The sequence below is a fragment of the Pseudophryne corroboree genome (genome assembly GCF_028390025.1).
Source record: "Pseudophryne corroboree isolate aPseCor3 chromosome 7 unlocalized genomic scaffold, aPseCor3.hap2 SUPER_7_unloc_3, whole genome shotgun sequence".
Classification (NCBI taxonomy): domain Eukaryota; kingdom Metazoa; phylum Chordata; class Amphibia; order Anura; family Myobatrachidae; genus Pseudophryne; species Pseudophryne corroboree.
The window spans coordinates 168,052-174,051 of NW_026967612.1; positions in this window are offsets into that span (position 1 = coordinate 168,052).

Below are 6,000 nucleotides of genomic sequence, written 5' to 3' on the forward strand. Positions count from 1 at the left end.
CTATGTGTAAAAAGGGGGACTGCCTGCCGCAATGTGTAAAAAGGGGGAATCTGCCTGCCGCTATGTGTAAAAAGGGGGAATCTGCCTGCAGCTATGTGTAAAAAGGGGGACTGCCTGCCGCAATGTGTAAAAAGGGGGAATCTGCCTGCCGCAATGTGTAAAAAGGGGGAAGCTGCATGCCGCAATGTGTAAAAAGGGGGAATCTGCTTGCCGCAATGTGTAACAAGGGGGAATCTGCCTGCCGTAATGTGTAACAAGGGGGATGCTGTCTGCCGTAATGTGTAACAAGGGCACGCTGTCTGCCATAATGTGTAACAAGGGCAAGCTGTCTGCTGTAATGTGTAACAAGGGCAAGCTGTCTGCTGTAATGTGTAAAAAGTGTACGATGTCTGCCATTATGTGTAACAAGGGCAGGCTGACTGCTGTTATGTGAAAAAAGTGTACGCTGTCTGCCGCTATGTTTAACAAGGGCAGGCTGTCTGCCGTTATGTGTAAAAAGTGTACGCTGTCTGCCGCTATGTGTAACAAGGGCACGCTGTCTGCCATAATGTGTAACAAGGGCAAGCTGTCTGCTGTAATGTGTAACAAGGGCAAGCTGTCTGCTGTAATGTGTAAAAAGTGTACGATGTCTGCCGTAATGTGTAACAAGGGCAGGCTATCTGCCGTTATGTGAAAAAAATGTACGCTGTCTGCCGCTATGTGTAACAAGGGCACGTTGTCTGCCGTTGTGTAAAAAAGGGGGATGCTGTCTGCCGTAATGTGTAAAAATGGGACGCTGTCTGCTGTAATGTGTAAAAAGAGGACGCTGTCTGCTGTAATGTGTAAAAAGAGGAATCTGTCCGCCGTAAGGTGTAAAAGGGTCTCTACCTGGTGTAGTGGTGCTACTGTGCGGCATAATTTGAATAATGGAGACTACTGTGCACCGTTTTATGAATTGGTATTATTTTGTGGCCACACCCCTTAACCACGAAGCCACGCCACTATGTTTTTTTGCGCGCGCCTACGGCGCGCACTGCCCCTGTTTTGCATGCAGGGGTGGGGCTCCAATGCCGTTTCTTGCACACACTGCTAAAATGTCTAGTTACGGCACTGTTGCTAGGTATCCACTTCCCTGAGCAGGCCCCCCTCACCAGATCCTCTCCAGGGGTGAGGGGGTGGACTTGGATGGGATGGGATGGGGGGGGGCCCAAGCCATTTTGTCGCACATGGGCCCATTGCTCGCTAGTTCCGCCACTGGGGGGCACGTCTAAAACTCTTCAGTCAGTTCTGGATTCATTCGGACCTGGACTTGTGGGTTTTACAAATAGTGTCCCAAGGGTACAAACTGGGGTTTCAAGAAGTTCCCCCTCACCGATTGTTCAAATCAGCCTTAGTCAGCAGGGAGAAGGTTTTTATTCAAGCCTCTTCGTGGTCCCGAAGCCGGACGGCTCAGTCAGACCAATCTTAAATCTGAAATCCCTTAATTTCTACCTAAAGAAATTCAATTTCAAGATGGAATCTCTCAGGGTAGTGATCTCCAGTCCGGGGGATAAAGGAGATTTCATGGTTTTGGTAGACATAAAGGATGCCTACTTACATGTTCCCATTTAGCCACTGCATCAAGCTACCTGAGGTTTGCAATTCAGGATTGTCATTACCAATTTCAGACGTTGCCGTTTGGTCTGTCCACGGCTCCGAGGATTTTCACCAGGGTGATGGCGGAAATGATGGTTCTCCTTCGCAAGCAAGGAGTCACAATTATCCCGTACTTGGATGATCTCCTGATAAAGGCGAGATCCAGGTACCAGTTGGTGCAAAACATCTACTCTCCCTGACAGTTCTTTAACAACATGGTTGGCTCCTAAACTTGCCAAAATCGCAGTTGGTCCTAATGACGCGGTTGTTGTTTTTGGGAGTGATACTGGACACAGAAGAGGTTTTCTTCTAGTGGAATGGCTCTGGAGATCCAGAGTCTGGTCAAACAAATTCTGAAACCAGCAAGAGTGTTAATCCATCAATGCATTCGGTTGCTGGGGAAGATGGTTGCGGCCTACGAGGCCATTCAGTTTGGCAGGCTCCATGCCAGAGTGTTCCAGTGGGACCTGTTGGACAAGTGGTCCGGATCCCACCTACACATGCACCGGAGGATAATCCTGTCTTCCAAGACCAGAATCTCACTCCATTGGTGGCTGCACAGTTCTCACCACCTAGAGGGGCGATGGTTTGGGAACCAGGACGGGATCCTAGGGACCACGGATGCAACCCTCCGAGGCTGGGGAGCAGTCACACAGGGGGAAAACATCCAAGGAAGATGGTCAAGTCAGGAAAGTTGTCTCCACATAAATGTTCTGGAGTTAAGGGCCATTTCATAACTGCAGACACAGTACGCACTGGGATGGGTGCCCAGCATCCTCTACGGACTAAGAGAAAAGGATTTACCAGTAGGTATTAAAATCCTATTTTCTCTAAAGTCCTAGAGGATGCTGGGGACTCCGTAAGGACCATGGGGATAGACGGGCTCCGCAGGAGACATGGGCACTTTAAGAAAGACTTTAGTTCTGGGTGTGCACTGGCTCCTCCCTCTATGCCCCTCCTCCAGACCTCAGTTTGATACTGTGCCCAGTGGAGACTGGGTGCTTTTCAGGAGATCTCCTGAGCTTTCTGACAGAAAGTATTTTGTTAGGTTTTTAATTTTCAGGGAGCACTGCTGGCAACAGACTCCCTCATCGAGGGACTGAGGGGAGAGAAGCAGCCCTACTCTCTGAGTTGCAAGGTCCTGCTTCTTAGGCTACTGGACACCATTAGCTCCAGAGGGATTGGTACGCAGGATCTCACCCTCGCCGTCCGTCCCAGAGCCGCGCCTCCGTCCCCCTCGCAGAGCCGGAAGATAGAAGCCGGGTGAGTATGAGAAGAAAAGAAGACTTAAGAGGCGGCAGAAGACTTCATGATCTTCACTGAGGTAACGCACAGCACTGCAGCTGTGTGCCTTTGCTCCCATACACCTCACATACTCCGGTCACTGTAAGGGTGCAGGGCGCAGGGGGGGCGCCCTGGGCAGCAATATAAACCTTTTTCGCAAAAATATAACATATATACAGCTGGGCACTGTATATATGTATGAGCCCCCACCAATTTTACAGTTTAAGCGGGACAGAAGCCCGCCTCCGAGGGGGCGGGGCTTCTCCCTCAGCACTCACCAGCGCCATTTTTTCTCCACAGCACCGCTGAGAGGAAGCTCCCCGGACTCTACCCTGCTTATACCACGTTAGACAAGAGGGTTGAAAAGAGGGGGGGGGGGCACATAATTCGCAAATTACATACAGCAGCACTACTGGGCAAACATTAAGTTACTGTTTTATTCCTGGGTTATATAGCGCTGGGGTGTGTGCTGGCATACTCCCTCTCTGTCTCTCCAAAGGGCCTTGTGGGGAAACTGTCTTCAGAAAAAGCATTCCCTGTGTGTGTGGTGTGTCGGTACACGTGTGTCGACATGTCTGAGGAAGAAGGCTATATTAGAGAGGAGCGGGAGCAAATGAATGTGGTGTCTCCGCCGACAGCTGATTGGATGGATATGTGGAATGTTTTAAATGCTAGTGTAAACTCATTGCACAAAAGATTAGACAAGGCAGAAGCTTTGGGACAGTCAGGGTCTCAACCCATGCCTGATCCTATGTTGCAGGGACTGTCAGGGTCTCATAAGCGCCCACTATCCCAGTTTGTTGACACAGATACCGACACGGATTCTGACTCCAGTGTCGATTACGATGATGCAAAGTTACAGCCAAAATTGGCAAAATCCATTCGATTTATGATTATGGCAATAAAAGATGTTTTGCACATCACAGAGTAACCCCCTGTCGCTGACAAGAGGGTACATATGTACAAGGGAAAGAAGCCTGAGGTAACCTTTCCCCCCTCACGCGAGCTGAACGAGTTATGTGAAAAAGCTTGGAAATCTCCAGATAAAAGACTGCAGATTTCCAAAAGGATTCTTATGGCGTATCCTTTCCCATCAACGGAGAGGTTACGATGGGAATCCTCCCCTAGGGTGGACAAAGCATTAACACGCTTATCCAAGAAGGTAGCCCTCCCGTCCCAGGATACGGCTACCCTCAAAGCAAACAGGAGATTACCCTGAAGTCCATTTATACACATTCAGGTACCTTACTCAGACCGGCAATTGCGTCGACCTGGGTGTGTAGTGCTGTAGCGGCATGGACAAATGCCTTATCTGAGGGGATGGATAGCCTAGACAAGGATACTATTTTATTGACCCTGGGGCATATAAGAGATGCTGTCCTATATATGTGTGTATGCAAACTACCGGTGGTGCTGCAGGGCCCACACCCTTTTACTTGTCTTGTAGAGCAGCTCTGAAGCTGTTACAGTGCCCAGCTGCTGCAAGAAATCAGCTTGAATGCTTCAGGGGCTTGGGCATGGCCAACATGAGCCCCACACCGAAGGAGGGTGGGGGTGTTTAATGCAAACTTGGGGTTATCCAAGCGCCGCAAAAGACCGCCATGCCCCGCATGCCACTTTTCTCTTTTCATATACAGATGAGGGTTCCAGCCAACTTTGGCCCACTGCTTGGATGACATCACCGAATGCAAATCCGTCTGCTGCAGACCTTCCCCCAGGAATGCTTGCAATAGTTGTTGCATATGGTTTAATGTCTGAGGGTGCTTCAGTATTAGGCAGCCTTCCGCCCTCCCATGTTCATCTGAAAAGATGTGGTCTCCCAGCAGTTGTTGTCCCCAGACGAGAGTTCCCTTGTGCTTCCTCAGTTAAATCTCCTTAACTTGACGAGGGTATGCCCGAGCAGCCGCCCTCCCCAGCCCTTTCCCAACACATACTTATCTTGCATATGAGATCTCTTGATCATGAAGATAGTTCTCACAGGTTGAGGTTCATCCTGGCCCCGCTCCCCGCTGGAGAGCGCTGATGAGGACAGCAGCGGGGCTTCAGCAGCAGGGTGAGTATGTGTGGCCAGAGACCTCCCTTCCCATGTGCAGGCCTGCAGAGTGTGCCGCGCAGGATGGGGCATGTGACACTCTCCCTCCCTGGGGCTCTTCCAGATGTAGCTCCTCAGCAGTATTTTTCCCGGGCTGCGCGGCGCTCTCCCTGACTGGCATCCGCCCTGGAACACTGCCTTCCTCAACGCAACATCAGCAGGGGGCCCGGGCCTCATCACCATCCCAGGTCTTTCTCATGTATGTATCATGTATGTGTGTGTGATATATGTATGAATCATATATGTTTGTGATATATTATAAGGGCACGGTCGTGCCCTTATATTAAGGCTGAATCGAACAAACGGAATTCTCCCATAGGGAACTTCTGAGATGGGGGCATGGTGTTTGAGGGGCTACACCTCAAAACTGATTGGACGTACTGAGCTGAAATTTGGCATGGGCGTGTAGAATCGTCACCCGGTGCTGCATGCCAAATTTCAGGGCAAAATAATAAAAAATGAGGAATTGGGAGTAACCTAAATTCCAACTGTCAGTTTTTTTCTGTGACTTCCTTTGTGGCTTTTTGACACCGTTTTCCTATAGAGTGAATTAGATATTTTTTGGGAAGGCATAACTCCGGATAGAGGACGAATTAAGACTTGGGGTTTGTTTTACTAGATAGAGTAAGCCCTAGTGTAGTGCCTTTTGGGGTTGTGGTTTTTCAGAAAGTTATAGGGTTTTTTTAATTAAGAGAAATATGCCCCATTATAGAGATAGGGCTTTTCAATTTGTTGCGGCTGCGCAGTGGCCGCCAGGAGAGCGAGAGTGAGTGAGGGAAGGGGTCTCGTGCAGGCTGAGGTTATAAAAGTAGCTGCTGGCGGCGGGAAGAGAGCCAGCGGTTCCTGGGTGTGTGCACCTGCGGTCCCTTACAGACTGCAGCGACCCATTAGGACTGTGGAGGAGAGGGGTAGCGGCATAGCAGCCGCAGGCTTACCGAAAGTGCTCACTACTGAGCAATATGGTCCCCTTACCCGAAGTGGGAGCCGCAGCGGGAGGAATAGCTGGAGCT